This window comes from Giraffa tippelskirchi, chromosome 3, assembly GCF_054371585.1.
Source record: "Giraffa tippelskirchi isolate mGirTip1 chromosome 3, T2T-mGirTip1v1.2.pri, whole genome shotgun sequence".
Classification (NCBI taxonomy): domain Eukaryota; kingdom Metazoa; phylum Chordata; class Mammalia; order Artiodactyla; family Giraffidae; genus Giraffa; species Giraffa tippelskirchi.
The window spans coordinates 110,971,196-110,998,970 of NC_137277.1; the positions used below are offsets into that span (position 1 = coordinate 110,971,196).

At 38.2% G+C, this 27,775-nt stretch overlaps 1 pseudogene; it reads right to left on the reverse strand.

Annotated features, from left to right (window-relative positions):
• Positions 1 to 20,457: 20,457 nt before the first annotated feature.
• Positions 20,458 to 21,508, reverse strand: LOC145540460 (mitochondrial adenyl nucleotide antiporter SLC25A23 pseudogene; annotated as a pseudogene).
• Between the last annotated feature and the right edge of the window lie 6,267 nt (positions 21,509 to 27,775).

Sequence of the window (27,775 nt, forward strand, 5' to 3'; positions counted from 1 at the left end):
TAGCTTGTTGTGATTTTGATATATATTTCCAAATGATTTGTAATATTGAACATAACTTGAGCCTTTAAAAAATATGGCATCATCATAATAGCCAGTATTGCCATTCATATACACATGGTATCTCTCCAAATATTTCAGTTCAGTCGCTCAGTCGTGTCTGACTCTTTGTGACAACATGAACTGCAGCACGCCAGGCCTCCCTGTCCATCACTAACTCCAAGAGTCTACACAAACTCATGTCCATTGAGTCAGTGATGCCATCTGACCATCGCATCCTCTGTCGTCCCCGTCTCCTCCTGCCTTCAATCTTTCCCAGCATCAGTTCAGTTCAGCCGCTCAGTCATGTCCAACTCTTTGCAACCCCATGAATTGCAGCACGCCAGGCCTCCCTGTCCATCACCAACTCCTGGAGTTTACCCAAACCCATGTCCATCGAGTCGATGGTGCCATCCAACCATCTCATCTTCTGCCATCCCCTTCTCCTCCTGCCCTCAATCCTTCCCAGCATCAGGGTCTTTTCCAATGAGTCAGCTCTTCGCATGAGGTGGCCAAAGTATTGGAGTTTCAGCTTCAACATCAGTTCTTCCAATGAACACCCAGGCCTGATCTCCTTTAGGATGGACTGGTTGGATCTCCTTGCAGTCCAAGGGACTCTCAAGAGTCTTCTCCAACACTACAGTTCAAAAGCATCAATTCTTCGGTGCTCAGCTTTATAGTCCAACTGTCACATGCATAATGACTGCTGGAAAAACCATAGCCTTGACTAGACGGAACTTTGTTGACAAAGTAATGTCTCTACTTTTTAATATACTGTCTATGTTGGTCATAACTTTTCTTCCAAGGGGGAAGCATCTTCTAATTTCATGGCTGCAATCACCATCTGCAGTGATTTTGGAGTTTTCTGAATGTTGAGCTTTAAGCCAACTTTTTGACTCTCCTCCTTCACTTTCATCAAGAGGCTTTTTAGTTCCTCTTCACTTTCTGCTGTAAGGGTGGTGTCATCTGCATATCTGAGGTTATTGATATTTCTCCCGGCAATCTTGATTCCAGCTTGTGCTTCTTCTAGCCCAGGGTTTCTCATGATGTACTCTACATGTAAGTTAAGTAAGCAGGGTGACAATATACAGCCTTGATGTACTCCTTTTCCTATTTGGAACCAGTCTTTTGTTCCTTGTCCAAGGTCATGTCAATTGAATCGGTGATGCCATCCAACCATCTCATCATGTTATCCTCTTCTCCTTCTGCCTTCAATCTTTATTGATATATGGCTATTCAAATTTTGTTTCTTCTTTAATGAGATTTGATCATTTGTGTCTTTCAAGAACTTTCCATTTCATATAAATTATCAAATTTATTGTATAAAATTTTATGCTAGTTTCTTAATATCTTGAAATTCTGCAGAATCTGAAATGATGTCAGATCTTTCATTCCTGATGTTTTGTTGTGTTTCTCTTTTTCTTTTTAATTTATCCAGTGGATAGAGGTTTATCAATTTCACTGATTACCTAAAATATTCAGACTTCTGTTTTATTGGTTTATTTGGTTTCTGTTTTCAGTTGTGTTAATTTCTATGCTTACCCTTATTATTTTCTTCCCTCCCCTTATTTGCTTTCGATATGCTCTTCTTCCCCTAATTTCTGAAGATGGAAACTCAGATCAGTGCTTTAAGACAATTTTCTTTTATATAAAAGAGCTGTATTATAAGCTGAAATGTGTTCCTCCTTCCTTCCCTACAAAATTAATATGTTGAGGTGCTAACCTCCAGTACTTCAGAATGTGTTTTGAAGAATTAGTAGTTATTAAGATAAAAATGGTATCATTAGGTAGGCCCTAATCCAGGTGTTCTGTGGTAAAGAATTTGCCTGCAATGCAGGAGATTGTGAGTTCAGTTCCTGGGCTGGGAAGATACTCTGGAGAAGGATATGGCAACTCACTCCAGTATTATTGCATGGGAAATCCCTAGGACAGAGAAGCCTGGCATGCTACAGTCTATGGTGTCATGAAAAAAAGTTGGACATGACGTGGCAACTAAACCAAAACAACAGCAATCCAATATGACTGGTATTCTTATAAAAAGAGGAAATTTAGACACAGACATTGTGATACTATGATTTATACTAAGAATGTATAAGTGATTTCCATCCTGTTCCTGGCACAGAGCTCTTAATACCCTTGGGATTGCCTAGGATGAGAGTAATAAAGTTGTGTTTTGTTGTTAACATGATGACTTTTGGAAAACATATAAGATCGAGGTCTGGTTGCTATGGGAGCCAACAATCTGATTTGAGTGTTGGCACTGTCAGTCCAACACTCTTGAGTTCCAGGGAAGGGAAACCGGCTGGAGATTGAGTTCAGTTACCAATGATCAATGATATAATCAGTCATGCCTATGTAATGAAGCCTCCATAAAACCCCTAAAAGACGGGGTTCAGAGAACTTACAGGCTGGTGAGTTCATGGAGATTCTGAAAGAGTGACATACTCAGAAGGAGCATAGACGCTCCTCGCCATTTCCTTGTACTTTGTCCTGTGTATCTTTTCCATCTGACAGTTTACAAGATATATTCATTTATACATGTGTGAGTGCTAAGTCCTGTCAGTCATGTCTGACTCTTTGTGACCCTGTGGACTGTAGCCCACCAAGCTCCTCTGTCCATGTGATTCTCCAGGCAAGAGTACTGGAGTGGGATGCCCTAAACTCCTCCAGGGGATCTTCCTGACCCAGGAACTGAACCCACATCTGCTGTGGCTCCTGAATTGCAGGTGGATTCTTTGCCACTGAACCACCAGGGAAGCCCATATTCATTTAAAACAAACCAGTAATTTAGTAACTAAAATGCTTCTCTGAGCTCTGTGAGCAAATCTAGCAAATTAGTCAAACCTAAGGAGAGGGATGATGGAAATTCCAATCTGTAGCCAGTCTTTCAGAAGCACAGGTATTTAGTGTCTGGGGTGGCCAGGAAGAGTCTTATAAGACTGAGCCTTTAACTTGTGGTTTCTGACATTATCTCTCCAGATAGTGATGTAATTGTGTTGAATTGTAGGACATGTAATTGGTGCCAGAATGGAGGACATGCACAGAAGGAAGAGTATGTGAATATAAAAATAGCCATCCACAAGCCAAGGAGATAGACCCCCTTGAGACAACCCTGCCAATTCATTGATCTCAGAATTCTAGCCCCCAGAACTGTGAGAAAATGAATATCTATTGTTTAAGCCACCCAGTCTTTGGTACTTAAGACAGACCTAGCAAACTAATTGTTTGATATTTTTTAAACTATATTTAATTTCCTTTTTATTTCCTCTTTGACCCATGATTTTTTTAATTTGTTTAGAAGTGTGTTATATAATTGCCATATATTTGTGGTTGTCATGAAATCTATATTTAATTAAGTTGGGTTTTTTGTTTGTTTCTGGTATGTTTGAAGGAGCATGCACTATATGCTTTGCTTTATGTCCCAGAATATGGTTTATTTTGTCAATATTTTATGTTTACTTGTTAATGATGTATATTCTGCTGTGTGAGTCTAGTGTTCTGCAATGTCAATTAGGTCAAATTGGTTGATATGTTGTACAAGCTTTCTCTATTACTGCTTTTTTAATTTTTTTTTTGACAATATGTTCTACCAATTACTGGGAAATAAGAGCTAAAATCTTAAACCATAATTGTTAATGTATTTTCTTTTGTTCTGTCCATTTTTGCTTTATGACTCTGATTCTGCTTTATGACTCTGATACTAGGTACATAAACATGTAGAATGATTATGCCATTTTGGTGAATTTACTCATTTTTCATTACAATAGGTCTTGTATTTTTGTTAATTTTTTTTACTTAAAGCTTACTTTTCTAATATTGTTGTTGTTCAGTTGCTCAGTCATATCTGACTCTTTGCTTTCCCATGGACTGCAGCATCCCAGGCTTCCCTGTCCTTCACTATCTCCCAGAGTTTGTTCAAACTCATGTCCATTGAATCCATGATGCATTCAACCATCTCATTCTCTGTTTCTAATATCATTATGGAGTTTTCAACTTTCTTTTGATTAAGAACTGTGTGTATGTCATTTTCAACATATTATTTTTTTAACATTGTTTTTATATTTAAAGCAAGTCTTTGTGTACAGTTTGTATAAACTTTGCTTATAGCCTAGTCTCACTTTTTTATACAATCTAAACATTTCTGTTCATTGTTTGGAATATTTAAATCATCTGCATTTAATGCAAATGTTGATATGGTTGCATTTAAATCACCGTTTGCCATTTAATTTATACGTATACAATATGTTTTTCTTCTTTTTCCTGCCTACATTTGGATTATTTTAATGGTTTGTGATTACATTTTATCTGCACTATTGGAATATTATCTATGATTCTTCTTGTAATTTTAGTAGTTGCCTTAGATTTAATGAGAGAAATTCTTAACTTTTAGTTCATTTTAACTATTATCATTGAAGAAGGAAATGGTAACCTACTCCAGTATATTGCCTGGAAATTTCATGGACAGAGGAGCCTGATGGGCTGCAGTCCATGGAGACACAAAAGAGTCAGATGTGACTTAGTGACAACAATAACAATTATTATACCAAGCCACACAGAATGTAAGTACTTTTAACATATACTTCACTTTTATTTCTCTTATCCCTTGTGCTTTTTTGTCACGCAATTTACCTCTAGATGTTATGAAACTCAAAATACCTTGCTATTTTTTAAAGTTTACTATCTTTCACAGATATTAAAATGAGAGAAAAAAATTGTACGTTACCACTTATTTACCATGTGTGGCCCTCCTTATTGCTTTATGTAGATCCAATGTCCATCTGGTATCAGTTTCCTTTTGCCTGAAGAATTTCCTTTAACATGTCTTATAGTTCAGTTAGCTGATGGTGAGTTCTCTCAACTTTTATCTTCTGAAAAGACTTCTTTCACTCTTGATATTTTACTAAGTATAAAATTCGAGGTTTATATTTGTTCATGCCAGTCTCCCTCAAATTGAAAGGTTGTTGCTGAACCACCCAAGACGCTGGGATTCTTGGCCTCTGGAGGAGAAAACTTCAATCCAGGGCCAGAGACAAGGCTTGATTGCTCAGAGCTTTTGTGTAATAAAGTTTTATTAAAGTATAAAAGAGATAAGCTTCTGACATCAGAAGGGGGCAGAAAGAGTGCCCTCTTAGCTAAGGTTAGCAAGGGAGTTACATACTTTTAATTAGTTTTTACATCGAATCAAAGGAATGTCTGGAGGTTGTAAAGATCTACTAGACCCACTCCCATAATTTACATTTTAAAATAACAGGACTAAAATAACCAGAAGGTTTTCAGGAAGGAGAAACTGTCCTCAAGCAGGATACATTGTTGTATAATCACTAGTACAGAGTTTAAACTGAGTTGTTTGTTGTGTAATCAAAAGTTCCAGGCTTAAATATAAAAACATTTTATGTGACTAAGACTAAGGAATGTAGAGGGGAAAAAAAAAAAAAAGTTTGTCCTTTCCTCCTCCTTGAGAATTCCAGACCTCTCTCTCCTTGGAGACCCCAGGACTTCTTATCAACCTGCCTAGGAATTGACTCTCTCACAGTGTTTAAAGATGTTCCTCCATTACCTTTAGGCAGACATAGTTTCAGAAAACAAGATTACTGTTGTTTTATCTTTGTTCTGTGTGCATACTGTGTCATTTTTTTCTCTGAATACTTTTAAGATTTACTCTTTGTCATTGGTATATAGAAATTTGATTTTGTTATGCCTTTAGGTGTTTATTCTGTATGAATTTTGATGAGATTTTTGCATATGTAGATTTATAGTTTTTGTCAGATTTTGAAAAATTTTTAATAATTTCTGTAAATATCTTTGGTTTCCCATCCTTCCTCCTGGAATCACATTTACTCATGTATTAGATGATTTTTTTTGGTTTCTCTGATTCTCAGAAGTGTGCTTCCCTGCCATAACTATATCCTTATCTCTGGAGTCTGTGAATATATCCCTTACAAAAAGGATTTTACAGATGTGACAATGTTAAGTGCATTAAGACGGAAAGATTTTCCTGGATTATCTGGGTGGGTCTAGTATCACATAGGCCCTTGAAAGCAGAGAGCATTCTCTAATTGTGATCACAGAAAGAGCTATGACCATTAGAGGGTCAGAGGGATATGAGGATTCAATTTACTGTTGTTGGCTTAAAAATGGAAAGAAAGCTGTGAGCCAAGAAATGTGGGTAGCCTCTAAAAACTGTAAAGACAAGGAAACGGATTCTACTCTAAATTTTTGGAAGGAGTGTAATCCAGCCTATAACTTGATTGTAGACCGGTAAGTCCTATGTTGGACTTCTAACCCACAGAATTGTAGCATAACAAATTCTTGTTGGTTAAGCCACTTTATGGTAATTTGTATGGAAACAATAGAAAACCAGTAGAGTCCCACAGGTAACTAATATGCCATTTATTATTTTTCAGTGTTTGTTTTCCTCTGTGCTTTATTTTGAATAATTTCTATTACTGTGTCTTCAAGTTCAAATCACTCTTCATTCTTTCTGCAGAATCTAATTATCTGTTAATCCCATCCAACCTATTTTCCATTTAATATATTTATTTTCATCTCAAGAAGTTTCAGTTTAGTTTTTGTATCTTTATTCACTCTCCTCATTATATCCATGTTGTCCTTTACATCCTAGTATTACCTTTATGATGGTTAAAATTTTATCTTCTAATTCTATTCTTTCCCTAAATTCTAGGTATATTTCTATTAATTGGATTCTTTTCTTAACTTCATGCCTAGAAATATATTTTGGATGCCGGACTTTCTAAAATTTCATTTGTCCAGTGCTAAAACTTGTATCATTTCTTTAAGAATGTTAGACTTTGTTCTGGCAAGCAGTTAACTTACCAACAGATCAATTTCATCCTTTTGAGGCTCCTTTTTTAAAGATTTGTTATAGAAAAGACAGTGAAACATTTATTCTGGGACTAATTTAGTCACTAGTGTAAAATTCTTCTGAAGATTCTAACCAGTGTCTGAATTTTTCAGTGAGGTTTTAACAATCCTATCTAGTGATAACTTGAATTATTTCTAGGTTGATTTAGGGAGATTTGTTTGCTTTTTGGTGCTAAAAATCTTTAGGTCAACCTGAATCTTGTGAGCTTTTATGCCATACATGTTTACATTAGTTCAGAGCCAAAGATACACAAGATCTTACAGATTATATAGTATTATTCTGCTATTTCTCTTTGCTCAATATTATATTTAGAGATTCATACATGTTGTAGCATACAATTATATTTCTTTTTTTCTTTCTCTAAAATATTATAGTATATGAGTATACCAACAATTATTTATTATCCTGTCAGTGGTTCACCCCTCATATTTTGCTATTATAGAAATGTCTGTAAGTTTTGCAAATTGTTTTCTGAAGTAGTACTCCCAGTTTATGCTTCCACTTACAGTGTATAAACTCTGACTGGTATCATTTAAAATTTTGACAGTGTGATAATTTGAAACAGTTTATTATTGAAGTTTTAATTTGCCTAACTCTGATTTCTAATGGAATTAAGCATCTTTTCATATATTTATTGATTTTTTGGTTTCTATGAAATGTAATTTTATATTTTTGCCAAGTTTTACAGTGAGTAGAATCTCTTTTTAATATTGCCAAATTCAGACTGAAATTGAAGAGAGTGGAGAAAACCACTAGATCATTCAGGTATGACCTAAATCAAATGCCTTATGACTATACAGTGGAAGTGAAAATAGATTTAAGGGACTAGATCTGATAGACAGAGTGCCTGACGAACTATGGACGGAGGTTTGTGACATTGTACAGGAGACAGGGATCAAGACCATCCCCAAGAAAAAGAAATGCAAAAAAGCAACATGGTATGAGGAGGCCTTACAAATAGCTGTGAAAAGAAGGGAAACAAAAAGCAAGGGAGAGAAGGAAAGATATACCCATTTGAATGCAGAGTTCCAAAGAATAGCAAGGAGAGATAAGAAAGCCTTCCTCAGCGATCAATGCAAAGAAATAGAGGAAAACAGTAGAATGGGAAATACTAGAGATCTCTTCAAGAAAATTAGGGATACCAAGGGAACATTTCATGCAAAGATGGGCGCGATAAAGGACAGAAATGGTATGGACCTAACAGAAGCAGAAGATACTAAGAAGAGGTGGCAAGAATACACAGAAGAACTGTTCAAAAAAGATCTTCTCAATCCAGATAATCACGATGGTGTGATCATTCACCTAGAGCCAGACATCCTGGAATGTGAAGTCAAGTGGGCCTTAGAAAGCATCACTACGAACAAAGCTAGTGTAGGTGATGAAATTCAAGTTGAACTATTTCAAATCCTGAAAGATGATGCTGTGAAAGTGCTGCACTCAATATGCCAGCAAATATGAACAACTCAGCAGTGGCCACAGGACTGGAAGAGGTCGTTTTCATTCCAATCCAAAGAAAGGCAATGCCAAAGATTGCTCAAACTACCGCACAATTGCACTCATCTTACACGTTAGTAAAGTAATGCTCAAAATTCTCCAAGCCAGGCTTCAGCAATACATGAACCGTGAACTTTCAGATGTTCAAGCTGGTTTTAGAAAAGGCAGAGGAACCAGAGATCAAATTGCCAACATCCGATGGATCATCAAAAAAACAAGAGAGTTCCAAAAATATGTCTACTTCTGCTTTATTGACTATGCCAAAGCCTTTGACTGTGTGGATCACAATAAACTGTGGAAAATTCTGAAAGAGATGGGAATACCAGACCACCTGACCTGCCTCTTGAGGAATCTGTATTCAGGTCAGGAAGCAACAGTTAGAACTGGACATGGAACGACAGACTGGTTCCAAATAGGAAAAGGAGTACATCAAGGCTATATATTGTCACCCTGCTTATTTAACTTATATGCAGAGTACATCATGAGAAATGCTGGGCTGGAAGAAGCACAAGCTGGAATCAAGATTGCCGAGAGAAATATCAGTAACCTCATATATGCAGATGACACTGCCCTTATGGCAGAAGGTGAAGAAGAACTAAAGAGCCTCTTGATGAAAGCAAAAGAGGAGAGTGAAAAAGTTGGCTTAAAGCTCAACATTCAGAAAACTAACATCATGGCATCTGGTCCCATTACTTCATGGCAAATAGATGGGGAAACTGTGGGAACAGTGGCTGATTTTATTTTCCTGGGCTCCAAAATCATTGCAGATGGTGATTGTAGCCATGAAATTAAAAGACGCTTACTCCTTGGAAGGAAAGTTGTAACCAACCTAGACAGCATACTAAAAAGCAGAGACATTACTTTGCCAACAAAGGTCCATCTAGTCAAGGCTATGGTTTTTCCAGTGGTCATGTATGGATGTGAGAGTTGAATTATAAAGAAAGCTGAGCACAGAAGAATTGATGCTTTTGAACTGTGGTGTTGGAGAAGACTCTTGAGAGTCCCTTGGACTGCAAGGAGATCCAACCAGTCTATCCTAAAGGAGATCAGTCCTGGGTTTTCGCTGGTAGGACTGATGTTGAAGCTGAAACTCCAATATTTTGGCCACCTGATGTGAAGAGCTGACTCATTTAAAAGACCTTGATGCTGGGAAAGATTGAGGGCAGGAGGAGAAGGAGATAACAGAGGATGAGATGGTTGGATGGCATCACTGACTCAATGGACATGGCTTTGGGTGGACTCCGGGAATTGGTGATGGACAGGGAGGCCTGGTGTGCTGTGGTTCATGGGGTCGCAAAGAGTCGGACCTGAGTGAGCGACCGAACTGAACTGAACTGAACATGAATACTAACCATTACTGTTTGGTATTCCAAATATCTTCTCATTGTTTTTTAATGTATATAAAATTTGATAAACAGATGTGTAATTTTCAGTTCAGTTCAGTTCCTCAGTCATGTCCAACTCTTTATGACCCCATGGAATGCAGCACGCCAGGCTTCCCTGTCCATCACCAGCTCCTGGAGCTTACTCAAACTCCTGTCCATCAAGTTGTGAAGCCATCCAACCAGCTCATCCTGTATCGTCCCCTTCTCCTCTTGCCTTCAATCTTTCCTAGTATCAGGGTCTTTTCCAATGAGTCAGTTCTTCGCATCAGGTGGCTAAAGTATGGAGTTTCAGCTTTAGCATCAGGCCTTCCAATGAATATTCAGGACTGATTTCCTTTAGGATGGACTGTTTGGATCTCCTGCAGTCCAGGGGACTCTCAAGAGTCTTCTCCAGCACCACAGTTCAAAAGCATCAATTCTTCAGTACTACGCTTTCTTTATCGTCCAATTCTCACATTTATTAAAGTACAATTTGTACAAATTTAGTTCTATAGTTTTGGGGTTCTTTGATCTTCCTTGAGAAATGATTCCTTACCTCTGGAGACAAATACATGATTTATTTAAATATTTTGAAATAGTACTTTTACATTTTAAGTTGGTTCATCTGAAGTAGCATCTTTTAGGTAGGAGTTCATTTGTGTTTTTCCATTTTTGCATCAGTTCCAACTGTGATCTCCAATTGCATCCTTATTACATATGTGTGCATATGAACACATGTGTGTGCACATATATACAAATATGCATGTATAAATTTTTAGTTCACAGGTTTATAATTTAGCTCTTTTGTACAATTTTCTAAACCTGTATTAATATTGAACACTCTTAATTAATATATTTTTATAGAATTCTTGAAATCTGCTAAGTGGAGCTTCCCTTTTCAAGAGTGTCTTGGGTACTCTTGTGGTTTTCTCTTATATTAAATTTAGAAAAACACCTATAAAGCTAAAAAAAATACTCCTGAATTTTTTCTGAAATTGTACATGATCTATAGGTGAAAGTAGGGAAAATTGATATTTTTTTATAATAAGAATTCGTATCCAATGTGTTCTATTCCTTAATATGTTTCATTATTATTACTATTTACATAAAATATATATCTTTCATCAAATTGTACAAAGTATATTATAGGTTTCCAAATTATTACAAACAGTATCTGTAATGGTTGACATTAGGTTCAGCTGCATGTGACAGAAAATCCAAAGATAATATTTCTAAACAAGGTCTAATTGTATTTCTTTCACATGTAAAGTCTGGAGATAAATTTTTTAGAACTCGGTTCTCATTAACACAAAATTTTACCCTCATGGTCCAAAATGACTGCTAGAACACCAGCCTTTAGGTCTATATTCCGGGCAGTAGGAAGGAGACCATATTGAAAAAAGAGACTTTTTTTTTTTTACCTGTTAAGATTAGTGCTTAGAAGTTGCACAAACACTTCTGATTATATCTCGTTAAATGAAACTTGGTCAGGGGTGATTAGGAAATATAATCTCAGTCCAAAAAGCAGCACGACCAACTAAGAATTATGCCTTCCATTGATACTATAGACTGAATGTTTGTGACACCTCAAAATTCCTCTGTTGAAATCCCAGTCATCAAGCTGTTGGTATCAGGAGATGGGTCTTTTAGAGATGATTAGGTCAGGGGGTGGAGCCCCTAGGAGAAACCTTTATATGATGCCCCAGAGATCTCCCTTGCTCCTTCCACCGTGTGAGGTCACAGCGAGTAGTCAGCTATCTATGGACCAGTATCAGGCCCTGACTAGACATCAAAGCTGTCGGTGCCTTGATCTTGGACTTTCTAGCTTCCAGAACTGTGAGAAATGAATTTCTGTTGTTTCTAAGCCACTCAGTCTGTAGTATTTTGTTGTAGCAGCCCAAAGGGAGGAAATAAGTTACTATAAAGGAAGAGATAGTAGTATAAACCCAACATTGCCTGTTCCTTGAGTTTTATTTTAATTAAACCACCTAAGTGTTAGAGAATTATTATACATACCCTAGGAATAGCACTCAGCCATGACTGATGGAAATAAGTCCATAAATGCTAGGTTCCCTTGCCACATTGATGGGTAACTCTATGGTGCATATTATACAGACCCCCAGATTTCCTCAGCAGAAGTAAACAACTTGCTTGATAATTCCGACTTGAATGACTGCCTTCTCTTCCCTATGCCACTTTTACTCTCTCCTACCAGTGATTCCTGGGATCAAATCCAAAATGGACTTCTCTCTCTGAGAGGGACACATATGTCTATATGTCTATAAGCATATATATATATAATTTGTACAAAGTGCATTAAAGGTCTTCAACTTATAAACAGTAACTGTAATGGTTCTATATGTCTGTTTGCATATATATATAATGTACGTGCTTTGTCTACTGGAAAAGTAATCTTTAAAGCTTAATTTTCAAGAAGAGAATAACAACTTTAAGAATCATTACTTTTATAAGCGTTCTACATCCTGAGTAGGTTAAAGAAATTGTTTTCAGTTCAAAAATTTTTAGATAAATTCATTATCATTTTCACATAGATCAAATATAGTTAGGCACACCTCAGTTGATTTCTAGTGGATAATTAGTTTTTAGCTTAAAACAAAAGAACATTAACATTCAGAGAATTTTAGTAATCATGACCAGAGAGATGCTGACAATTTAGAGCAGAGAGAGTTCTGCTCATTAATATACTCATAGCAGAAAACAGCCATCTTTTCATATGAGCCTGTTTTGTAGGTCCCTGGCTTCTCCTGTGGCTTTGTTAAACACAGGAATCTTAAATGGGCTTATTGACTTTTCTAATCCATATTAGCATAACTCTCTTGTGTAAATAGCTGGTAGTAGGGACTTGCAGCATTCCATTGTTAGCAACACTTACCGAAATCAGTAATAGAACAGTGGGAGTAAAATCACAGAGGGGTGGAAAAGCTAGCACACTAAAATATTAAAGTCTAACTGTGAAAAGCTTACCATGGTACTTTTTTCCATATCAAAATGCGTTTTAAACACTTTTTGAATATTATTGTAATTAACCATAGTAGCTTTGTAAGCAGTTCCTTTTGTAAGCGAAAAACCTACCATGACTTAGAGGTTACTAGTTTTTGACATGGAGCTCTTAAGTGGATAATTATATGTATTGAGAGGTGATGCTCACTTGACCACTTGGTGTTTTGGTTTAGGCTAAGGGGAAACAATGCAGGTAAACTGTTTTTATTTATAATGAAACAGATATTGCTATTGTGACTCCATTTCTCATAGTTGGTTAACTAAATCTTTATTTCCAGCAACTGCAGTGTTCTTCTCTTCCTTGTTCTTGGAAAATTAAAAGCTTCTACCTTAGAGAAGTGAATGATACATTATCCACTCGCTCTAAATTGAACCCATTTGGAGCTATTTGCATCTTGTAGAACCTACAGCTGAGTGCTGTGCGCAGAGGTGTAATGAGTGGTTGTCACAACACACTGGAGGTGGCCCCATAACAAAATGATCCCCTGTCAATCCCCTCACAGGAAATGCTTTGGCAACCTGTAATTCGGCCCCAGTATTAACATCCTGCCTGGGTTTTGTTAAATGGCACTTTCTAGGAAGTAGATCTGGGGAACTTGTGTTTAATAATGTTTTAAGAGGAATATTTGATGGAAGTTTTAGAAAGCATCACATGGGGTTAACTGTGGTTTATCATTTGTTTCTAATTAAAGGACCTAATCTTTTATCACTGAAGCAGTCAGGTTTTTTTATACTAAAGGCACAGATGTGAATGGAAACATATTAATGAGATGTCATACTACATAGTCATTTAGTGTTTTGTTTAACTTAAACATAGCAGAAAATGTGTGTCTAAGTAGACACATGTAATGACATCCTGATAGAATTATCATTTCCTGTATTTGCATAATCTTCAGTAAAATTCACACTAGGTTCACCTTGCATTGCTAATTTCATTTCCCAAATCTGCCTTTTCAGAAAATTAAAGGAAAGCCAGACCTAAAGTACTATAGAAGCAGAAAGGGGCTTATTAGTTTCCTTCAAATTAGAACTGGAATTGTAATTTAAATATAAGAGTGCCAGGTGTTCTAAAAAAGTGACGGGAACCATTCAAATTGACAGAAAGTTTTGCATTTCCTGAAGCTATTTAAAATCTTCTGTGCTAAATCATCCCAAGAGCTTGGCAGATCTTCATTCTGAGCTAGAGCTGAAATGTGGCTTCTGGGTCTGAGAATCTGTGTTTGATCAAATGCCCTTGTGTGCCCAGGTCCAAGATTCCATGAGCTGTAACTTCCAAGAGTCAGGTAATTGGACAATGAGAGAGGCATCAAGAACAACCATATTTAACTACCCCCTGGTGTGTCCCACATGACTCTCCATTAGCCTAGCAAGACAGCGCTAGATGTGGTTTAAAATCTGCTGCTGCTGCTGCTAAGTCGCTTCAGTCGTGTCCGACTCTGTGCGACCCCACAGACGGCAGCCCACCAAGCTCCGCCATCCCTGGGATTCTCCAGGCAAGAAGACTGGAATGGGTTGCCATTTCCTTCTCCAGTGCATGAAAGGGAAAAGTGAAAGTGAAGTCGCTCAGTCGTGTCCGACTCTCAGCGACCCCATGGACTGTAGCCTACCAGGCTCCTCCGTCCATGGGATTTTCCAGGCAAGAGTACTGGAGTGGGGTGCCATTGCCTTCTCTGGGTTTAAAATCAGGTGAGCCCAAATAGGTTGAGGATGTGTAAAGACACTGAAATTAGACACCTACTTCAGATTATCAGTGTGGTTGACCGTAGGAAAGCCTAATTATTCTAAAGCCTAGTTAAAAAGTACTTCAGAAAATATCTTCCAGGTTCTGTCTACATGGCATGTTGTGCTTCAGGGATCCCATTCATTTAGAAAAAAGAAAAAAAGAAAAAAAGTACTCATTGAGCCTTACCAGCAGCCAGACATTGCTAGGAACAAAGTTATGAGTTTCTCTACTCTCATATATAACACGAAATATATTTTTACATACACAAGTTGCTTTTAGCAATGCAAATAAAATGAAAGGTGCTTTTTCACAAAGATGGAAAACAATGCAATGGACTGTTTTTTTCTTTCTGCCAACTCTATTGTCCCTTTAATTGTTTTTAAGCTCATCTAGGTTCTACATTGTAGCTTTGATGGTCTCACTTGGCTACACACAAGTACATACTCATGCCCAGTTAGATACAAAATAACCTATCAGATTAAAAGGGAATGAACTTTACCGTTTAAAAGTGCAACCCATATATGATGTACAGACACAGTTGATTAATTTTGTAAAAGGTGACAACCAGCAAGAATATGCAAATGTTAAAACTAGTAGTTCTGAAGTTTTATTGCACAGAAATTGTATATTAAAATTTCATGTAAATGTAGATTCTTCTTCCCAATCCTAAGGGATTTCAATTCGGAAATTTTGACCCTTGACTGGGATTCTGCTTTTCCACAGGCTCTAAAGATTATTAGGACTTGGCACATGACCAGGCTTGAAATAGTCTGTTCGGTTGTCAGTTTTTGTATTAAAGTTGTTTGGTGCAAACTTACTGTAAATTGTAATATTATTGACAAAAATGGTGTTTTATTCATATATGCAGAATGAGAGCTAATATGTGTTCCTTTTCATTTATTTAATAAGTAATGTTCAAGTTCACATTTGTAATTCCCAAAAGACAGATAAAATTATTTTTTGGTGATTTTTCTATACATTTTATCATTTTGTTTTCTATAGGTAAGCCTAGCACACACTATATACATGGGGCCAAGGTGCTACTCAGTATTAGAAAAAAAAGTCAAGTTGGAAATTAAATCAAACAATTTTGTGATTGACAGTTGTGGCAGATTTTCTTCATCCTTATAAAGTTTTAAAATTCTTTGAATTTTAATGAAAGCCAATTTTATCTTAGAAATACTTGTGGAAGCATACTTTTAATTTATTTTTAATTATTTTTATTTTAAATTGAAATAGTTATTGATATAATTCACATGCATTTGTAAGAGGTTAAATAAGAAGATCCTGAACCCAGGGCTGCTGCATTGCAGGCAAATTCTTTACAGTTCAAGCCACCAAGGAAGCCCAAATATTTATCTAGTTTTAATGGTAGCATCTAACAAATTTAAAGTAACACACTATAACCAAGATATAGATATTGGTACAGTTCACAGGTTTTCAGATTTCCCCACTTTATCTGTGTTTGTTTGTATGTGTGCATGATATTTTTTAGTAGTATCCCATTATTATATACTTTCTCACTTTTGATACTTTGTACTACTTTTCTTTTTTATGTTAAAATCAGAGAATATAAACTAACTTAAGAGTACATATGAGAAATCACCACCCAACTCTAATAATGAGGGTGAAATCCATTTGTATAGTCGTTATATATTCCTTCTTCTTTCTCTCCCCTCAGAGGTAAACACCACCCCATATTCAATACTTTAATATTTTACTACATATATACTGCAGGAAAGGAAGCTATGATCTGCTGAAGTCCATGGAGTCACAAGTCGGACACAACTTAGTGACTGAACAACAACAACATATATTCATATATAGTTAAATACAAGCAATATATGTTAAAGTTTTTCAAGTGTCAGACTCTGAACAAATGGTATCATAAAATACCTATAGCATTCTGAATGTAAGCATAACATATTGTACGTTCCTTTTGTTGAGCCTTGAAATCATTTTCATTTAACCATGATTATAGCAGAGAATGCAATGAACATTCCCATTCATGGGTAGATGTTGAGGAGTTTCTCAGAATAGTAGTGGACTTGGCAGATACTAGGTTAAGTGAAAGTCACTTAGTCGTGTCCGACTCTTTGTGACCTCATGGACGATACAGTCCATGAATTCTCCAGGCCAGAATGCTGGAGTGGGTAGCCTTTCCCTTCTCCAGGGGATCTTCCCAACCCAGGGATCAAACCCAGGTCTCCCGCATTGCAAGCAGATTCTTCACCAGCTGAGCCACAGGGGGAGCCCACTAGGGTAAGGGCATGGTCAACTTTCCTGAATTATTAGTAAACAGTTCTTTCTATTTGCTGCACATTTACACTTAGTAGAAGTATATTAGGGTTCCAGTTTTTCTATATCGTTGCACTAACTTTTGAATTCTTTTTCGATAAGATAGGCCCTGTACTTTTGCATTCAGTCAGTTCAGTTGCTCAGTTGTGTCTGACTCTTTGTGACCCCATGGACTGCAGCACTTTCCTGTCAATCACCAACTCCTGGAGCTTGCTCAAACTCATGTCCATTGAGTCGGTGATGCCATCCAACCATCTTATCCTTTGTCGTCCCCTTCTTCCTTCTACCTTCAATGTTTCCCACATCAGGGTCTTTTCCAGTTAGTCAGTTTTTTGCATCAGGTGGCCAAAGTATTGGACCTTTAGCTTCAGCATCAGTCCTTCCAATGAATATTCAGGATTTATGTCCTTTAGGATTGACTGATTGACTGGTTTGATCTCCTTGCAGTCCAAGGGACTCTGAAGAGTCTTCTCCAACACCACAACACCACTTTTGAATTAGAAAACCTCAATTTCCTAGCATAAAATTTTGTGAAATTTGTGCAAAATCTGTTCTTTAGTTAATAATACTGTATCACTTATAAATTTCCAATTTTTTTACAACATAGTATTTCCTTATATTCTCAGAATTGTATTAGAAGTTTCAAGCTTCATTCAAATCTTTTTAGATCACTAAGATAATAAATTTTCTAGACTTTTAGCAGTAATACTAGATGCCAAAATACATGGAAGTATATAAAAGTTTTCAGTAAATATAAATTAGAAATCTAGCCCTCTATTCACACTAAGTCAAACAAGTGGAATCAAAATGCCATAAATATTTTAGCTAGGATCATTCCCTTCTCCTGCTGCCCTCAATCTTTCCCAATTTCAGAGTCTATTTCAAAGAGTTGGTTCTTCTCATCGGGTGGCCAAAATATTGGAGCTTCAACTTTGGCATCAGTCCTTTCAATGAATAATGAATCCCATGAACAGTATGAAAGGGTGATATCTTTGGTATTAATTAATTAGAATCCCTTTCATTGGTGTTGATGGTTAAACATGATATTTATTTATGTATTTATTTTTTAATAAATTTATTTATTTTAGTTGGGGGCTAATTACTTTACAATATTGTAAAGTAATTAGTAGTAGTGGTTTTTGCCATACATTGACATGAATCAGCCATGGGTTTACATGTGTTCCCCATTCTGAACCCCCCTCCCTCCTCCCTCCCCATCCCATCCCTCTGGGTCATCCCATTGCCCCAGCCCTGAGCATTTGTCTCATGCATCGAACATGGAATGGTGTTCTGTTTCACATATGATAATATACATGTTTCAATGCTATTTAAACATGGTATTTAATAACAACAGGCTCATGCAATCCAGTACTGCTTCTGGCTGTTCTCAGACCCTAAGACTATTGTAAATAGTGCAGGAGGCATAAGAGACTCTGATTCAATCCCTGGGTCGAGAAGATCCCCTGAAGAAGAAAATGGCAGTTGGCTTCAGTATTCTTGCCTGGAAAATTCCATAGACAGAGGAAGAAATAATACTCTTCCAACCACCTAAAAGTCTTTAACCTAGTCCTACCTTAGTAAACATGAGATTGTCAGACTGTCAGAATTATAAAAATGCAATGACCTTGTGAGCATCCAGAAGAGGTGGTCCTCTAACAGAAGACTGCAGGCAAATAGATGGAAAGGCAAGGATAGTTGAATGAGTTATGAGGTTACCTTGAGATTCCAGAATCCTATCATGTCCTGAGGACACGCCAAGGACATAGTTTCTGGGGACAAATTTGGTTTGATCTGTAGTCACATTTTTGGCTATCTAGGATTGCCTTTGTTGTCCTGAGCAGAGTGTACGTCTATTGAAGAGAGAAATAGACCTCCCGCAGAATGAATGCCTGGCTGTGAATGTGAGGTTGGTGAATAGGGTTTAATAGCTCAAACTATTAGAATGATTAGGAATCTAGTATATTTTCAAAGATGAACAATAGTATCTGCTCAAAAATTAGCAGACTTCATCAGAGCAAATTTTTCTGGAAGTAGTCGGCAGAAAAATAAGTAGACAATAATGCTGTTGAGAGAATGGCCTCTGAAATCAGAAAGCTGTGCCAGATACCAGTTGTGTGATCTTGGAAAAGTTATGTAATCCCTTTGTCAGTTTTCTCATCTTTAACAGTATTTACAATGTGAGTTTATTACGAGGATCAAGTAAGATATTTTTTCAAAACAAAAAAGTATGTGTGGTAAATTTTTTTTTTAAATAAATTTATTTATTTTAGTTGGGGGCTAATTACTTTACAATATTGTAGTGGTTTTTGCCATACATTGACATGAATCAGCCATGGGTTTATGTGTGTTCCCCATCCTGAACCCCCCTCCCACCTCCCTCCCCATCCCATCCCTCCGGGTCATCCCATTGCCCCAGCCCTGAGCATTTGTCTCATGCATTGAACATGGAATGGCGTTCTGTTTCACATATGATAATATACATGTTTCAATGCTATTCTCTCAGAACGTCCCACCCTCACCTTCTCCCTCAGAGTCCATAAGACTGTTCAATGCATCTGTGTCTCTTATTCTGTCTTGCATATAGGGTTATCGTTACCATCTTTCAAATTCCATATATATGCATTAGCATACTGTATTGGTGTTTTTAACTTATCCACCAGAAAGGTCTCCCGAAGAGGAATGTCTAAACTGTATAGAATTTCAGTCCACAAGGAGTAATTCCATGCTGACTTGGAAGTAACAAAAGCTAGAGAGAAACCAACCAAGCCACATTAGACTTCAGAAAAACTCAATCAAGTGCGTGAGACTAAGTGTGACAGAATTGACAAAGTGAAGTTTTATGCATTCAGAATTTTAAAACCTCAGAAAGAATGAGAGAAGCTCCTAACTGCCAAGACCACTTATTGGGAGGTGATCAGCCAGGATCCTGCGAGGAAACAAAAAGCACCTACTTCTGGGGTTTTAAAGAGACTTTTTTATTGGGGTATCATTGCTTTATAATGTGTTAGTTTCTGCTGTACAACCAAGTTAATCAGTTGTATGTGTACATATATCCCCCCTTTTTTGGATTTCATTCCATTTAGGTCACTACAGAGTATTAAGGAGAGTTCCTTGTGCTATAGAACAGGTTCTCATTAGTTATCTTTTTTATACATACTAATTTATATATATCAGTCCCAATTTCCCAAATCATCCCAAACATCCTTTCCTCACTTAGTGTCCATTTTGTTCTCTACATCCATGTCTCTATTTCTACCTCACAAACAGGTTCATTGGTACAATTTTTTCTAGAATCTGCACAAAAGGATTAATATACAATATTTGTTTTTCTCTTTCTGACATATTTTACTTTATATGACACTCTCTAGGTCTATCCACATCTATACAAATGACCCAATTTCATTCTTTTATGGTTGAGTGATACTCTGTTGTGTGTGTTTATATGTGTGTGTGTGTGTATGTGTGTGTGTGTGCGTGTGTCAGTCACTCAGTTGTGTCCCGACCTTTTGCGACCCCATGGACTGTAGCCTGACAGGCTCCACTGTCCATGGAATTCTCCAGGAGAGAATACTGGAGTGGGTTGCCATTTCGTTCTCCAAGGGATCTTCCTGATCCAGGGATCCGACGCGGGTCTCCTCTTAGATGGCCAGCTCGATGCCGGAGTAGGGGATGATGCTCAGAACGTTGGGCAGGTAAGCTATTGTAGAAGGCACGGGACCCTCCTCACTCCAGGATCTGCCACTCACAGTCCAGCAGCCTCTTTTACTGGCCCCTCAGGCAAAGGGTCAGCCGCGTCTTCAGCACTTCCATAGGGCAGATGATGATTTGGGATGTGACACCAGCCAGGGAGCCAGCCACAAAGCGCTCCTACACGTGCAGTGTCTCCTGTTGCCCCTGGATGGCCTGCTTGATCTGCTCATAGGCCATGAACTTGATGGCCGACTCAGGTGCAATCTTGAGCATGTTAATCCCGCTGCCACGCCACAGGGAGTGCACGCCCCTCTCTTGGATCATGCTCCCTCCGGAGGCCCCCCAGGATGTTCGGCTGGTTGGTCTTGAAGGCATGGATCTGCATGAAGATCTTGAGGCAGTCCAGAGGGGCTGTGCCTCCCCGGGACATGGCACCTGCCACCGCGTCCACCACCAGCTGCTTCCACCATGCCCCAGTCATCTTCTCCTGCTCCAAGAACTCATCCGGATAGTCAGGCACTAGCCAATATCCAGGACCATGGAATGCTTCCAGAAATACAGCACGTCTTCCACGTTCTCCAGCGAATGCAACAGGAACTAGTCACGCCACTTCTGCCAGTCACTGGTCATGGTACTATCACGCATCCATGCTGTGCAGGATTTTCTTTGCCTACTCCAGCTAGAGGGAAATGCCCAGGGCTCGGAAACTCGGCTGGATCTCAGAGAGGTCGATCTACCGTCCTGATTGCGGTCCAGACTGGAACAGAAGTAGAAGGCGTCATCCCTGCTCCTGCAGGTAGAGGATAAACTCCTCCAGGTCAAAGCCATCATCTGGGTCAGCGTCACCCTCAGGGGAGATGCCCTGTTGGGCGCCGCGGTCCGGGTGGCCCCCGCCCAGCCGGGCCAGTCCCTGGAGCAACTCGCGGATGTCCACGTGACCATCCTTATTACTGTCCAGCTCCTTGAAGAGAACACCCCAGCCCTGACACCTCTCGGCATTGCACGCCACCCCACCCCCACCCCCACCCCCACCCCCACCCCCACCCCCACCCCTCCCTACCTGGCGCCCGGCCGCGGAGGGGAAGGGAGGCCCAGCGGCGGCCTCAGCCGTGGCTTGATGGCTTCAGCTCCTCTCCCTCTCCTGGGGCCCTGTCAGCCTGAGCGCTGCCTACCGGGCTCTGGCACTTGTAGAAGGCGGTGACGATATATACATATATATATATATATGTATACACACACATCTCTTTTATCCATTCATCTTTTGATGGACGTTTTGATTTCTTCCACTGTAAATAGTGCTGCAATGAACTATGGAGGTTCCTTAAAAAGTGAAAGTTAAATTATCATATGACCCATCAATCCCACTTCTGGGCATATACCTGGAGAAAACGAAAATTTAAAAGGAGACTTTATTGAAAGAGATATTTACAGTGGTATATGTAAAGTTAAAGAAATTCACAAAGAATGGGAACAGGAAGGGAGTGATGAGAATGAGAAACCGTTGCTATCCCTGGGGTGAAGAGGCAAGGGAGGGACTGGTGTTTTCCAGAGCTTAGGGAGAGCTAGAGCCTCCAGAAAGAAAGGCCTGGTGGAAGCTGTTGCTGAAAAACAGCTCCTCAGAATTCCAATTTACAAATCACCTTGAGTTACTGTTAAACAGAAAGTTCTGATTATGTCTGTCTATAATATTTAAGCCCAGATTCTGCAGTTTTAACAAGATCCCAAGTGATTCTTGTGCTATTGGGGTTCCATCCTTGGGCCATGCTGTAAGAAGCAAGGAAATAGAGAAACTTAGTCACTGCCACATCCAAGACGTATAAACAGAGAAGCATCTAGCTCCCTGGTGGCGCAGATAGTAAAGAGTCCGCCTGTAATGTGGGAGACCCAGGTGATCCAGGAGATCCCCTGGAGAAGGAAATGGCAACCCACTAGAGTACTCTTGCCTGGGAAATCCTATGTCTGGAGGAGCCTGGCAGACTACAGTCCATGGGTCACAAAGAGTCGGACTTGACTGAGCGACTTCACTTCACTGTCGTCACTTCACTTCTGCTGTTTTAAAAAGACCTCAAGTGATTTCCATGCTATTGAGGTTCCATTCTTGGGCCATGCTATAAGAAGCAAGGACACAGAGCAACTTAGTCACTGCCACATCTAGGGCATATAAGCAGAGAAGCATCTGAAAAAGAAGTGTTCCTTGTCCATGTGTTAATAGATGATGAACCTTTTCCTCCTCTACCCTATGGAGACTGTATATAGGGTAGAGTTTCCTGATATAAATTGGATTCAGAGTAGATGAGATCAAAAATCCCTTTTCTTTACATAATACTATAGTATAAAACTCATTTATCTAAAACTAAAATTAGATTTAGGGAAGTGAACAGAATATGAAGGAAAACATGATTTCAAATGCAGTTTTAAAACACATTGCCATGAAATAAGCATCCTGTTTTCAAAACTTACTACATTAGGCTTAGAGAAATAATGGAAAATATACATACCAAAATACTGTAGCACCTATTTCTGGATAATGGAATATCAGAGATTTGTATTTTCTTCTTGTTTAGATCTTTTTTTTTTTAACTGTTTCTATACTCAACATTTATTATAGCAAAAACAATATAAATTTAAAAAATGGACAAATATAGATATTTGATTATATTTAAATTCAAAAGTTGCTTTCTGCATACAGTTCTGTTAAGTGCCAGATGCCTCTAATATTTCTAGAAAAATATTTAAAACATGAATCATTACATTACTCACATGTGTAAAGCTTCCAGAGTGTCATAGTAAAATAAACTTTTGTACCATAAATAAATCATCAAAGTTGAGATTGAAAGCTTCTATAGAGAAAATGAGTTGCTGGAGAAACAAACACAACACATCACTTATTACAGATGATTCTTGACCTGATCAGGCAAACATGAGTGTCACTATGTCCACAGAATAGAGGAGAAAAAGGCCATGAGCTATCACATGTACAAAAGAAAAGCTCTTTTATTTCCACCTGTGAGATTGTCCTATGATTTAACATTTGACTCTGTTCTTCCCAACCCCTCATTCAAATAAGACAGTACTTTTTATAGCTTTAACAGTCATTTTTTTAAAGGCTACCCACTCCAGTGTTCTTGGGCTTCCCTTGTGGCTCAGCTGGTAAAGAATTTGCCTGCAATGAGGGAGACTTGGGTTTGATCCCTGGCTTTGGAGGATCCCCTGGAGAAGGGAAAGGCTACCCACTCCAGTATTCTGGCCTGGAGAATTCCATGGATTGTATAGACTGTGGGGTCACAAAGAGTTGGACATGACTGAGCGATTTTCACTTTCACTTCAGAACTTTTAACTTCTGTTTTGACATAGCTTCTGAGTTTCTTTAACATTTCTGAGAATTTTGATACGGTTCTTCTGTTAATATCTACCATTCAAAGTAAAGGGATGGTGGAGGAGGGCCAAGGAAGTTACAGAAAGTTTATATATATTTTTATATGTATCAAAGAAAGAGGCTGTTATATCTCGTATTTTCTTATGTGGGAAAATATGCATAAGTGAAATTAAATCTCAATAAATAAAGGAGAGTCAGAAAATCATTCTTAATGTCAATATCTTCAAAGTCTTGAGAGAAAACTACTTTAAACTTAGGATCCTATATAAGGTCAAACTAGCATTAAAATGACATGGCAAAACAAAGCCTTTTCCAGAAAAGTGAAGATTCAAAAAATTTCCCTGCCTAAAGCTGTGCCTGAAAGAAATTCTAAAACTGGTATTCCAGCAAACTAATTAAAAAAAAAATTAAAAGGAAGATATGGGACTTAAGAAAGTTGAGAGAAAACTAGCAAAGAGTAAATACATAGCTAAGAATAATTTTTGTTATGAAAGTGAAAGTGTTAGTCAATCAGTCGTGTCCAACTCTTTGCTACCCCCATGGACTGTAGCCCACCAGGCTCCTCTGCCCATGGAATTCTCCAGGCAAGAATATTTGAGTGGGGTGCCATTCCCTTCTCCAGGGGATCTTCCCAACCCAGGGACTGAACCTAGTTCTCCTTTATTGCAGACAGATTCTTTACCATCTGAGCCGCCAGAGAAGCACACAGAATTATAAAATCATTACTTCAGTAACAATATCTCCTCTCCCAGCTATAGATACTGGATGGGCTCTTTCCAGTAGCACGTCCTTGGCCTCTACCTCAATTGCCTAATTGCGTGCTATGTTAATAAATCCCATGGTAATACTAAAATTAATGTATCTAAAACCAAATTCATCATTTCATAATAAATTTCATCACTCCTACTGAGTTCAATATTTTCTTCTGACTTATTTTCAGATCTTTAAGATAGCAGATGACTGCTGATTGCTTTCTATTTTGTAGTATTTCTAAGAATTTCCCCACAGGAAAGATGTGATTCCAATTACTGGTCAAAAGACATTACAACCTAAGACAGTGTTGTGTCAAGGACCCATGAAAATACATATATTTTTCTTTTCTGGTAAAGGAAAGCTTAACGTTTGTACCTACCAGTATGCTAATTTGAGATAACTGTAGCATGAGAGAGCCAGCCATCGTATTTCTCTGTCTGACCATCCCCAAGTTCCACTCATATCTAGGAACCCTTGAAGTTCGAACTGTCTCTAAATTGATTATTGGGATTTCCACAGGGACATCATATTAGGAACTAGCTCCTAATTGTGGAATATGAACCTTCTCCTATTTTTCTCTGCTGGCTCATTATGATGATGCTTCCTATTAACTAAAGGGATCACACCAGTGTCTGCATGGGTTTCCAGCGCGCTGCTTAAACTCACAGAAGCCAAGTGAAGGTTGCTGTTGCCTAAGGCCAGAATCTTGGATACCTTTGCCAATAACTCACATTTTCTCTAGTGTTGGTCCTAAAGAGATCACTGCCATCACCAGCCTAGCTACTGCAGGCAAAAAATACATCATCTGTACCTCAGCCATCTGCAATTGCGAAGCTTGCTTTAGCCATAAGACTTCCACCAGAGGTGAGACAGTGCTCTCAGAGTCCATGGGAGTGATAGAGTAATGAGATTTATTCATTTATTCTACTCTTTCCTCAAGAGTCAGGCCTGAATGCGCAGGGGATAGGCCAGTGGAGACAGGGGTGAAGCCATATTATTTCTCTATGAAGCACTCTTGGTGAACACAGTCATCTTGTTTTTTCTACCAGTTCCACTCTCTTTCCCTCCATGTTCCTATACCCACAATTCAAACAGTCCATCCAAATTGACTTATAAAGAGCCCATTTGACCCAGCCTTCAGATGAGTGCAGATCTCCTTGAAATCTAAAATTATGTTCAAGCTGAATCTCTACCAAAAAAAGAAAAAGAGAGGAAAAGGACATTTAGAAAATTATTTCTGTTCTATCTGCTTTGTATTTCAGAAACTGCTCTCAAAATAAGTTTGAAAAGAATTAAAAAAGGAAGAAACAGATGCAAATGCTAGTGATATGCTGAAAATAGTAAAAAAAAAAAAAAAGACAAAAAACTGATGATCATACATACATTAACTTTATAGTAATATTTACAAAATGGTAAGATAAAGCAGCTACAAGGCATGCTGCCAGCAGGCTGCACAGCACCGATTTCTGCAGTGCCAGTGAGCCTATGCAGCAAATCTTTGGGAAAGAGAATGGTGGGGTCTAGTGTTAGCAGCGGTGGAGCAGCCCCCTAGGGAAGGCCTATATAGATAACACAATAATAACTGCAGGGTGGACACCAGAGGTTACATGGCTGTTAGCTGCATTTGAGAAATCAATTAGGTAGGCCACTGAGAAGTTTAAACTGAAAAAAGAGTTATTTGATATTTTAGTAGAGAAACTCACTAGGAAATATGAAGTAGAGTTTAAGAAAAATGATACTGAGGAAAAATACTATTTTAGTATGAGTATACTCACTCATATGAGTGAGTATATGCATACACTCATATACTAGGAAACATATTGTTAGAAATTTTATGAGGAACTGAGGCAGATGCTAAGAGAAAGATATTTATTGCTTATGTAAAAATGGCTTAAGAATACTTTTTAAAAATGATAAAAGTGATGGATCAGGAATTAGAAGATTTAGAATTGGAACCAGATTATTTTTCTTTGATAGTATCAGTAGTTTTCAGAACTGCAATTCTTGAATAAGAATTTCTCTAAGTTGGATCTTGGCAGAGGTTGAAGAAGTGGTTGTAAGAATGATTGCCAAAGAGTAGCCTTTTGACTGGAAAACTCTTGCTTCCTTTGAGTTTTTTTTTTCTTCATCTGTAAAGAAAAGAACATCTAACTTTCAGGTTTGATTTTAGATTAAACAATGTACCTAAAACCACGTAGAGCTTCCCAGGTGGTGCTAGTGGTAAAGAACCCACCTGACAATGCAGGAGACTTAAAAGGTATGGGTTCAGTTCCTGGGTTGGGAAGATTCCCTGAAGGAGAGCATGGCAACCCACCCAGTATTCTCGCCTAGAGAATCCCATGGACAGAGGGGCCTGGTGTTGCTACCGCCCACAGGGTCACAAAGAGGTTGACTGAAGCGACTTAGCACGCAAAACCAAATAAAATCATCTAACACTGATTTCTATTTGAGAACATCTATGCACTCAAATGACTTCCCTGCTAGCTCAGGTGGTAAAAAAAAAAAAAAAAAATTCACTTGCAATGCAGGAGACCTGGGTTCAATCCCTGGGTTGTGAAGATCCCTTGGAGAAGGAAATGACTACCCACTCCAGTATTCTTGCCTGGAATATCCCATGGACTGAGGAGCCTGGCAGGCCATGGCTAGGGTCACAAAGAGACACAACTGAGCACAGAGTACATAAACAATAATTTCATTTTCCAAATTAATAATCCATGGGGTCATAAGAGTCGGACACGACACAACTTAGTGACTAAACCACTACCACCATGCACTAAAAATACAATGGATTTTTATTTTTAAATTATTTTCCCAAGTTAGTATTTGAGAAGTTTCAAACCTACAGGAAAGTTGAAAGAATGGTACAGTAAACTGTGCAAACTCTTCACCAAAATTCTTCAATTCTTAACATTTGGTCATATCCATATTCCTTTAACTCTTTTGTGTTATAACTAAAATACCTTAGGATACATCCATCTCCTAGAATAAGAATATTCTTCTACATAACTACAAGGTAAAATACTCTAGAAATTTAACATTGATCTTATTATCTAAAATGGATCCCATATTTAATTTTCCCCCATCACCATAATAATTTCCTTTGTAACTTTTTTTTTATTGTTTCTTTGTATTTTCAG